Source organism: Lissotriton helveticus, chromosome 2_1, assembly GCF_964261635.1.
Source record: "Lissotriton helveticus chromosome 2_1, aLisHel1.1, whole genome shotgun sequence".
Taxonomy (NCBI): domain Eukaryota; kingdom Metazoa; phylum Chordata; class Amphibia; order Caudata; family Salamandridae; genus Lissotriton; species Lissotriton helveticus.
This window is the reverse complement of record NC_136059.1, coordinates 2030617611-2030629614: the sequence shown is the minus strand read 5'-3', so window position 1 is coordinate 2030629614 and position 12004 is coordinate 2030617611.

The window sequence follows — 12004 nt, the reverse complement described above, 5'->3', positions numbered from 1 at the left end:
ATCCAAAAGTTGGCCAACACAAATTCCAAAATTCCAAAGTTACAGTCCTAAATTTGCTAAGACCAGGCATCTTATAGCTCACTAATCTAGCTTTAAACTTCAAGGGGTTATCAAAAAACGATATACTCGCAAATATACGAGCCCCTCGGCTTTGGTAATTGCAATAACCAAATCAAAACCAAGAAACCAAACAAAGTCGTGGGAGCGACCCACTTGTACTTTTTATTCTTACTAATCAAAAGGTTATCCAAATTCTAACTGTCAAGTTCTACATGACCTAACGGTCTTTTTCAGAATACTCACGCCAAAAAGGTTCTCAGTCAGGAGTGACATCATGTGGAGGATCAAAATCAGGAAGATCAAAAATATACTGGGCTGCAGAAACAAAGAATCTCCAGAATCCCTGTGCACAGAGTACCTCCTTAGTAGAATCCTGTTCTGTCCTCCTCAGTAGATTTCAGTCCTCTGACAAGATCACTCCCACAGATAGTCACTTCTCTGATGAAGCCCACGTTGGCCGCGCCATTTGAAGAAATGTAATCTTCATTCTCAGGGAATACTTACTAATAGAAAAAAGAACTTGGCACAGAAGCTGAAATATGAAAAGACATCTTTATTAAATTTAATAAGTGAGGCCACGTCACACAGAAGCCGTAGCAACTGAATGAGGTAGTCTAAAGAGTACAGAGCACAGAGGCCTTTTATATGCTTAGGGTTACAAAACTCAGCATAAAAAAGGGGGCAGTCCTTGCTTTTGCAAGCATGCAAAATGCCTAACATTCCTTCTTACACAAGCCGGACAAACCCATAATAAAAGGACCACAACCTATATCATAAACAGACCATAAAAGAAGGAACAGAAAACAGATAAGAAGCAGGATAAGGGGTGTGTGTGTGCATACCAAACTCTACAATGTCCTGTGCTTTGATCCTCAATCTTGATCAGCTAAAGGGCAGGAACTGGTTTAACAAGGTCAGCTTCAGGCAACAGGGTCAGTTCACTCAGGTCAAACAGGAGTCAGCACAAACTCAAGCTAAAGTGTACATGTCCTTAAAAGACTAGTTCAGCCACAGTCATCGGCCTATGTGAGGGCAACCACAAAATGGCTGCCATACACAAAATGGAACCCACGGGTTCAGAATTCACAGAACCTCAGGTTCTGAGTGGTGCTGTAGAGGTGATGAGTGCTGCTGTTGTGGGCCTGTTCAGTGTAAGTGAGTGAAACCTGCACTGCTGCTGCCTGCGCTGTGCCTGTTTCTGTATGTGGGCGAAGCTTGCACTTCTGCTGCTTGCACTGTCTGTTCTGTGTATGTGAGGGAATCTTACAGTGATGCTGTCTGCACTATGCCTTTTCTGTGTATGTGTGGGAAGCTTGCATTAATGATGCTTCCTGCACTGTGCCTGTTGTGTGTATGTGAAGGAAGATTGCATTGCTCTGTGTATGTGAAGGAAGCTTGCACTGCTGCTGCCTGCACCATGCATGTTGAGTGCATGTGGGTGAAGCTTGCACTGATGCTGCCTGAACTGTGCTTGTACTGATGTTGATTGTGCATGCTTGTTTTGTGTATGCGAGGGAAGCTTGCACTGATGCTGCTTGCATGATGCCTGTTCTGTGTATGTGAGAGAAGCTTGCATGTCATGCTTGTTCTGTGTACGTGAGGGAAGCTTGCTTGGATGCTGCCACACCCTGCTTGTTTTCTCTTGTGAAGGAAGCTTATTGGGTGCCTGTTCTGTGTTTGTGAAGGGATCTTGCACTTATGTTGCTTATGCCGTGCCTGTTCTGTGTGAGGGAAGTTTGCACTGATGCTGCCTGCACTGTGCCTGTTTTTTGTATGTGAGGGAAGCTTGCTCAGACGCCGCCCGCTCCGTCCCTGTTCTGTGTACGTGAGGGAAGCTAGCACTGATGATGCCTGTGCCGTGCCTGTTCTGTGTACATGAGGGAAACTTGCACTGCTGCTGCCTTCACCTTGCCTGCTCTGTGTACGTGAGGGAAGCTTGCATTGCTGCAGCCTGCACTCTGCCTGTTCTGTGTATGTGAGGATAGCTTGCACTGATGGCACCCTGTCTGTTCTGTGAATGTGAGGGAATGTTGCACTGATGCTGATGGCACCCTGTCTGGTTTGTGAATGTGAATGAAGGTTGCACTGAGTATGTGAGGGGAGCTTGCACTGTTGCTTACTGCACCACACATGTGCAGTGCACATGGGTGAAGCTTGCACTGATTCTGCCTGCACTGTTAATGTATGTGAGAGAAAATTGCACTGATACTGCTTGCACGGAGCGTGTTTTATGAATGTTATGGAAACTTGCACTGTTGCGGCTTGTGGCATGCCAGTTCTGTGTATGTGAGGGAAGCTTGCACTGTTGCTGCCTGCGTTGTGCCTTTTCTGTGTACGTGATGGAAACTTGCTCTGATGCTGCCTGAAACGTACCTGTTCTGTGTATGTGTGAGAAAAATGCACTGATATTGCCTGCGCCATACTTTTTTTGTGCACGTGAGGGAAGCTTGCATTGAGGCTGCTTGCACTGTGCTTGTTATGTGTACGTGAGGGAAGATTACACAGCTGCTGCCATCATCATGCCTGTTCTTTGTATGTGAGGGAAGCACTCCTGCTGCCTGCACCGTGCCTTGTGTTTGTGAGGGTAGTTTGCACTGTTGCTGTCTGCACTGCACTTGTTCTGTGAATGTGAGTGAAGCTTGCACTGCTGCTGCCTGCTCTGTGTTTGTTCTCTGTATGTGAGGGAAGCTTGCACTGCTGCTGCCTGCACCATGCCTGTTCAATACATGTGGGTGAAGTTTGCACTGATGCTGCCTGTACTGTCAGTGTATGTGAATGAAGCTTTCACTGATGCTGCCTGCATTGTGCCTGTTCTGTGTATGTGAGGGAAGCTTGCACTGCTGCTGTCTACACCTATCTTGTTCTGTGTATACGAGTGTAGCTTGCACTGATGCTGCCTGCTCTGCGCCTGTTCTGTGAATGTGAGTGAAGCTTGCAGTGCTGCTTCCTGCACTGTGCTTGTTCTGAGCATGTGAGGGAAGCTTACAGTGGTGCTGCCTGCACCGCACATGTTTAGTGCATGTGGGTGAACCTTGCACTGATGCTACCTGCACTGCCTGTGTATGTGAATGAAGCTTTCACTGATGCTGGCTACACTGTGCTTGTTCTGGGCATTGGAGGGAAGCTTGCAGTGATGCTACCTGCACTCTGTCTCTTCTGTGTATGTGAGGGATGCTTGCAATGCTGCTGTCTGCACTCTGTATGGGAGGGAAGCTTGCAATGGTGCTGTCTGCACTCTATATGCGAGGGAAGCTTGGAATGGTGCTGTCAGCACTGTTCTTTTTCTGAGTGTATGAAGGAAACCTGCAGTGGTGCTGCTTGCACTGTGCCTCTCCTGTGTATGTGAGTGAAGCTTGAACTGCTGTTGCATTCTTGTTCTGAGTATATGAGGGAAGCTTGCAGTGGTGCTTCCTGCACCACGCATGTGCAGTGCATGTGGGTGAAGCTTGCACTGATGCTGCCTGCACGGTCAATGGGGTTTGAGAACAAATGGAGAGCTAAGAGCGCACATGAGAGGGAGGGGGGAGTGGAAGAACGTGCAGCTGAATGGGAGAGAGACAGTGGTCTGCGTGTTTGCGCGCTGGAAAGGCAAGAGATGGGATGACTGGGCAGCGTGCACGTCTGAGTGTTGGCATGCTGGAGAGGGAGGGGAGGATGATGAACGAGAGGCGCGTGGAGAGGGTGGGAGGAGTCAGCAGCTTGAATGGAGCGTGCACAAAGTGAAAAGCCAATAAAAACAGAAGCTGTGGGTTTGGCGTTGGCATGCTGAGGTAGTGCTAGGCAGATGAATGCTTCGTGGGCAAAATGAAGAGAAAAGTAGCACGCGAATTAGAGAGAATGGGGGTAGGAGAAGAACGGGCAGATGATTAGGCTGTGGTGTGCGTGTTGCCGTGCTTGAAAGGCAGGGGGTGGGACGTGCACGTCTGAGTGCTGGTTTAAAAAAAAAACTGCATTGTGGATTTTTTCTGGCATTCAGAGTGTTGGTGTGTGTGCGTGGCCTAAGCATGTACTGACGGCTGGTGTTATGTGTGGCTGGTGGGTAACTGTGCACTAACAAATTGCAGACATACAGATAACATTTAACCTGCATGTAATAGTTTGTGGAGGGGCCGTTGTGTTTTAGCCTGTGTTTCTAAAGTTGGTTCACTTGTTTTCCTATTTTTGGGGAAGACGAGTTTCGTTCCCTTTAGTTCAGATTTGCATTTCACAGCGGATGGCTGCCAACAGATTAGAATCTTTACGACTGAGCTTAAAGCACTCCAGTATCCTGGTGTGGATTCGTCCCCAGACAGTTTTTTTGCCCCCTCCCGAAATAAAAACATGATGGTCAACACAATTGCAGACTTATTGTGTTAGTCTTTGTTACAAATGTTCAGACTTCGAAATAAGTGTAAGCCTTTTGCAAATGACAGATTTTGCACAACATGTTTTCCAATTGCTAAGTAACTTAAAGTTTTTTTAAAAAGCAGATGCTTCGTAAAAGAGGTTTTTACATTACTTCAAATTAGAAATCAGTTATTTCGGGCTTTGCCATATTTTTTGGTGCTTACTTTGTAGGTATAGTGTCGCAAGGCAAAAGCTAATTAATACATTTAAAAAAGCTCCACATCAGTAATTGTGTGCACATTGCACATTTAAAAAGTTAACATATGTTTTTGAAGGTATAACATTTTTTAAATGGAAATGCTTTGCTTGGATTGACAAAGATGCACACTCATTTTGGCTGTGTTTGTTCATTTGAAACAATGTATACCTCTTTCACAGGTTTCACCTCAGATGCGTTTTATTTGCTATGTGTAAAGTTGTGTGCTTATTGCAATGCTATTTTTTTGGGCATTTTTAGAATGAACTGCAGAAGCTGTGGGTTTGGCGTTGGAAGTCTGTGGCACAAGTTTAGGTGTTTGCAATCAAATGTAGAGAGAAGAGCGCGCATGGGGGGAGGGGGGGAAGAACAGGCAGCTGAATGGGAGAGAGTCTGTGGTCTGCGCAAACAAATGTAGAGAGAAGAGCGTGCATGAGAGGGAGGGGGGAGAACGGGCAGCTGAATGGGAGAGAGTCTGTGGTCTGTGTGTTGCCGTGCTTGAAAGGCAAGGGGTGGGATGACGAGGTGGGAGGAGTGAGCAGCTTGAATGGAGCGTGCACAAAGTGAAAAGCCAATGAAAGCTCTTGTAAGCTCGTGAAAAAAAGCCTGTGGGGGAAAAGCGCGTGCTTGTGTTCACGTGAACTGTTTGAAATACGCCGATGGTTTGAGAACTTTTTTGCCTACTATAATTCTCCCCTATCCATTCCTTGCGGAATGGAATAGGCGAGACCTAAAAAGGAATAAAAAAGGGATAAAAAAGTGTATTCATCTTGCATTTGATAGATTCTCTATTTGTGACAGTGGAGGGGCTGGTGAATAAGTGGGAGTAGCTCCTATGATAATTTTCAGCGTGGAGGACCTTCTTCCTAGGTTTCTGCTTCTTTATAGAAATCTCGCTAAGTTTACTGTTCTGTAACCAGTAATGATTCAAAGATTTTTGGAGCATTCAGGGATGTGAGCTCACCATAAGGTCTTTAGGTTCTGATGCCAGGCTGTCTCTGGCTCAAACCTGCCCCATAGCCAGCCAAAGACCTTGGGCCAGGTGTATGAAAATTCTATTTACAAACCGTGGTCGCAAATTGCTTTCTGACTATTTGCAAATGGAATAGAATTTTACGAACCGACCTTTGTATCAATAGGTTGGTTAGCTTAAGTGAGCTGCAATCCTATCTACCTTATTAATATTCATGGGGTAGGTCACAAATTGCAACTCACTACAATGGATGGCCTTCACAGGGTTTGTGTACAGCTGCAGTCAGCAGACTACCATGTTTTTAAAGACATATATAAAATAATGCAGCCAGTTCTCCTTAATTTAAATGCGGCTGCATTTTGATTTTTTAAAGAATCTTTTTGAAAAGTTTGTTTGAAGTACTGCCTAGTCCCCAACAATTTTTTTTAACATTCACAAGCAGAACGGTGCCCCAGGGGCTCCAGTCCCTTTTGCAAATGGGTTACCCCCCAAATCAGGAGTCTGTAACTTTTCAATGTTTTGTGACCAGATTACAGCTGCAAAACACTGATACATTGCGTTGCAAATTGTAATTTGGAAGGGATACCCTAAACACCCCCTTTCAAATAGCTAAACGTCATGCATTTATAAACCCATTTTGTGATTTAGGAATCATTTACTGGATTGCGAATTGAGTTTAGTACATATCAAATAGTTATTTTGCGATTTTAAACACGTATTTTGTGATTCACAGGCTTTGAAGCTGCAAAATGGCGTTGTACCTCTTGCCCCTTTTTCCGATTGGCAATCGAGATTCATTCTTAAGGTTTTGGGGACATTAGCACGTAACAATATTCTGTTGATCCTGCTTAGTGACCTAAGACTTTGATCAGCTAGAATAGGCATATTCCCTTTTTATTTGCACAGGATTTTTCGGGTCGTCCCTTGGCATAGGATGGAAAGCTAAAATTGACACATTCAAAACACTCTTATCTGCCTTCGCGCAATCTGTGTTCTGTGAAGACTGTGGGACTGGTATAGCATTCTGACTCATTACTAGTCATAATAGACAAGGAGAAGCTTTAGTCTGTGCAGGATGTACACGAAAAGGGGAATAGATTACTGTTCCAAGGTAAAATCAGGGGAAGCCTCTTCTGGTAACGGATTTGTAATCTTTGCCTTCATTAGTGTTAGCGATGGAGTCAGTTTTGCCCGTGTCTTATGATTTGCCCTTGTCGGTTGTTAGCCTCAGATACCCCTCTCTGTCTCCGATTCTTTCTTCTAAAATCTTGCTATTTCCTTCTTTTGGATTTCAGCAGGTTTAGCAGATCTTCATAGGTTTGTATACACACATTTGAAAAGTTTGTAAGATGAGTAAGTACAGTTTTTAGTTTAAGTGATGCTCACAAATAGATAATTGTTGCCCTGTAGACGTGCTCCTTCTCAAGGACTGGCCGCCACTATAACTATCTGGAACCCTCCCTAACTTTTACGCGGGGGAGCTTGTAGGCAAGAGAGCTATGCATTGGACTGCAGATCTGTTTCTGGATGAATTCCAGAACTACCTGCATGTTTTGTAGCAGAGTTCACACTGCTGCAACACCATTTCATCACCATTAGCAGACTGAACCTGCTCAATCTTAATTTTTAATTTCTAACCTCCTCCCCTTTTCTGACTTCTTTTGAGGACAGCTGGGACTGACTGTGGATAGTCAGCTTTTGGAAGGGTGGACACCTTAGCTGACTTTCCATTTTCTCCATCAGGCTCTGTGTTTGACTATGACAGGAGCATGGGCTTTGCTTTACGTGTTGTGAAGCACCCATTCTTCTAGTCTTAAGCCGTAACCCCAGAAACATTGGTGAATCTGTATTATCAGCTGCGTGGCTTGGCCTTGATATACTGGGTTGAGTACTAACTGTTCTACCAATGGATGTGTACTCTACTGTGGTATGCAAGCTTTCATGGTGCCGGTTCACACTTTTCTAGAGATTCTTCCAGGCTCCCTGTTGACCGTACATTGTCCATAAAAGTGAGAAATGCATTGGTACAAGAATCCTCTCTAACAGATAGCAGTCATACGCTAGTCATAAAATGATTCTAGATTTTAAGAAGAAAACAGATATTCTCTTAGTTTAGTTTTGATATCTCATGCCTCTAAGAAGTGCAAACTCAATATTTATCAGTACTCTTCAAGCTAAAACACTTTAGTGCAGATGGAGAGATGTGCAAATGGGCGATTGAATTACATTTTATAAATGCAGTACTCCAAAGGGCCTCATTTATTTACCCACCAAATTCGATGGTCAGCAGGGCTGGGGAAATTAAGCCAGCTCTGCAGTGCCCAGAGCAATGCAGAAAGACCTGGCTATCCATGGATTCCTGGTTCAGGTCTAGCGTTTGATTTGAGAAGAGAGGTGCACGTAAGATTACCGGGAGTGGGAGACCTTGGAGGATCCACTATAAGAGATACGTGACCGTTACCATAAGAATAAACCACCCCGAGCAAGTTTTCCCCTGCTAAATCACGAGACCGACATCTAGAAAACAGCAGCATTTCAGGCAAATTAAAATTAAAAAGGATTAACAACAGACAGTCAAACCCAAAGGAAGAACCGCTAGGGGCAGTACAAGTTATTAAAAGAAGCAATAAGGTGATAACTTACAGTTGCAGGGAGAGCGGTTCCTAGGAGAAGTATATTTTTTAATACCAAGAAGGAACGTATTAAGAATCAAAAAGATGATGCGAGAGAAAATGTACAGATACAGCTAAGGGTGATGTAACCAGGAAATCTTTTATAAGTGGCAACCAACCAGTGCCTAGAAGCAGGAGAGACTGATTATTTAGTCTTGAAAAAGATGGCAGAGTACCAATAAAAGCCATCGAAATGCGTCGACGTCACTACTGCACAATCAAAGAAACCAGATCTATCCTGTAGACAAGACATATAACGGGTCCAGGTTTAGATTTTGTGAATATTAGGTTTCAGATGTGTTAAATAGAAAGACCAATAAAAAGTGTCTGTTTGTCTCTCCCCCAAACGTGATCTTTTGTCCCTTTTTTTAATTGATGTTAATCAACTGTGATGCAATGTGATTTAATGTGTTTTTTATTAGTATGTGTATAAAATGATGTTAATGAAATTGTAAGTTGTTTTCATAAGGCGCGCAATAATTTGTTTTTAAGTAGCATAAAACACAGAAAGAAAAAAACCTTTTTTTTAAATAAACAACAAAACTATATTGCTATTGTGTGGGTGTATTACAGGGTGCAGAACTTATTTTATGTGTTTAGTTGACCTAGACAATCACTATGTGTATGTAATTTTAGTTGTCCGCCAAGGGAAGAAACCCCTTTTCTTTTCTGTTTAGAGTACTCTATTCCCCTGGTGTGCTAAGGGGTCACTCTCAAATTACTAAATAACTAGAATTGCTTACTACCATATCTTCATGCCTGTCTTCGTCTTATCGACTTCGAATGGCCCATTCCCAGACAGCGGGATTAGTAGCTTTGCTCAGCATGAACAGCAAACACAAAGGAGGATGTTGGGAAAGAGCAGGAGCTGTTGAGTCACAGAGAAGTTGATGCCCACAAACTGCACCATGTATGCACATACCTGGAGCAACGAGCATGCCCCAGAGCATGGTCAGCATCTGACCTGTTTAAAGCCAATACTTAATAAAGGTAACAGTTAATTAAACTAGAGATAGACATCATGCAAAAGTAGAAGAGAAACATGCTAGTCAGGTGTCTGTCTTCAGAAGCTAGGGTGGTGGAGGTCATAAACTCTGCCACCCTCACTTATGACCGCCTGATACATTTAGAGATTTCTACGTGCTTGGCAGAGAGCTCTGTGCCTTCAGAGGAGTTGCTGACACAGAGCTCCCCTGAATGCACTGTAAGTTTGCTGAGCGACAGTCATGTTTCATGCAGCGATTCAGCAAACCAATTTGTTTTTTGTGCTTGAAAAACAGAAAGCTAATGGCCCTGGCACATTGTGAGTTTGTATTTGTTTCTGTTCAGGACTGCAAGGGTTTTTCTGGAGGATCTGAACTAAAAAAAGAGGACATGAGAACACTCATCCTCAATAAAGTGGATGGTCTGAGGTACTTAGTCCACAGCCCGATGTCCATGACACCATTGGTCTAAGGTTTCTGGCGATGGAGCTGGTAAAAGCTCTGCTGGCGAAAACATGACAGTTTGCCTGACTCTAAATACTGTTTAGTAGACAAGGCACTCTGCTACATTTGTCCTGAAGTACCCTGCCTGCCAAATTCTAATTATCCTGTTAAGACTTTCGCATATTCATTTTGATTAGCGACTCTTTGGCACCTCCTGAAATGTGCACTATTCCTTAATCATTGTCAGTTACATTTTGTTTTCCACAAATCTATTCTTCCATAGATAATTAAACTAAAGTAGCATTTGTCATGTCATTTTTAAGGCTAAATGCTGCAATTGCAGTATTGCAGTGATAGAGATAAATAATGTTTGTTATATAATGCCCTGGCCTTCTGTGATCATATGTGGAAACTGATAGAAAACCATATACTCTTTCTTTGGATTATCAGTTGGTAATTTCAAGACTATCTTCAGAAGCCAGGTTGGCAGAGGTCATAAGCTCTGCCACCCTAACGGATGACCGCCTGATACATTTAGAAATTTCTGCCTGCTTCGCAGAGAGCTCTGTCCCTTCAAAGGAGTTGCTGCCACAGAGCTACCCTAAAAGCTGTAGTATCCTGGATATGTATTGCAATGTATTTTCCACCACCTACTCAGCCAGTGCCTGTGCTCTGAACACAATAGAATGTTGGAGTCTTGATGCGCCTCGGAATTTTGGGACACAGAGAGGTGAAGAGACAGTTGGGCATGGGCTGAGCAGCAGACAGGCTGCTCCTTGTGGGGCTGCTTTACTGAACTTTATTACCTGCTGTACTCGAACTATTCTACATGTAACTATCTTCAATAAACCTTCCTGAATTTCATCCTACCTGCGTGGACCTCCTTACTACATTTATTTGGCGACGAGTTGGCGTAGAATCTACGTGTTACAAGCGGATCTCTGGAACATGGCGAACAAAAGAGGACCTGGAGATGGCGCAATCTACATAGACTACAGCTGAGTTGCTGCCACTGAGCTCCCCTGAAAGCACTTTGTTAGGTTACATACCTCACAATCAATCGCTAAGTCATTTAAACTGGTTGGCCAGAAGAAAAAAGATCCTCATTATTTTATCAAGGGTTACCGAAGGAGTTGAAAGATGTTTTGGGACATGTGATAAATGCTCCTTCTATAGAACTGATAGATTTAGCGTCTGAATTTCATTAAACAAAAACTTAAGTACTAGAAGGGTGGCCAAAGCCCATGCAGAATAGTGTCATAGAGGTTTCACAAGCTATGCATTTTGGCAATATAAGAGACCCAATATCTGTTTTCCCTTTTTTATTGAGCTTTTGTGACACCAAAGCAGAAATGAACTAAATCAGGCAGAACAGAAAAGTGAAGTTAAGTTACTTAGCACGGCACAGTGCATAAGTAAGAGACACTATCTAAAGAAGAGAACGAAAGAAGGAAATCACAGAATCTATATTTAGATTGAAGAAAGTCAGTTCAGACTGTAGAAGTAACACTATATAATTTAAGAAAGCAGCATTGGTTACATTACCTATTAAGACCATAGATGGAAGAAAAACTAGATTTTTCAAAAGTGAAGGGGGTGCCTTGTTGAGGGAATAAATTAAGGGCTTTATATAGAGTTTGGCGGGAGAAATACTTTTCCACGATAAGTGGCATAGTTTATAATGCATGTGTAATACAGCAGACGGGACATTTGCAATGTTTATGAGGGAGTATCTTGTCTGCCAAACTCTAAATAAGGCCCCAAGTCAGTTCCAAAAGGTGATCTGCAGTAGTCCGTATGACAGTTCCCATGAAAATTATTTTATCTGATGGGCAGGAGAAGATAGTTTCAGGACTTTTAGATTCAGGAGCCTCTGGGCACTCTATGGACATTCAGTGCGCCCAGTCCTTGCAAACCCCTGCAATTAAGAAAAAGATTCCAGAGTAGGGCAAAGCAGTAGATTGTTTTACATTATCTTCAGATCCAGTTTGTTTTCATACACACATGATTTCTTTGACCTATCTGGAAATCATCATGATAAAATGTGTTTTGATTTGATAGAGTCCCCTGATGAATTTGGATATGCTTTGGTTGACTTTTCTTAACCCTTGTATTGACGGGACACCAATGACAGTACAGTTGAATTCAGATTATGGTCAGGTTACTTGTGTGACTACTGGTGAAATTCCTGTGAGTCGTCCTTGTTCTAGCAGGGTTTGTCATATCTCCTGTCACTGGTTGTGCGACTTCTCTACCTTCTAGTTATGAGAAATTCAGGGATGTATTTGAT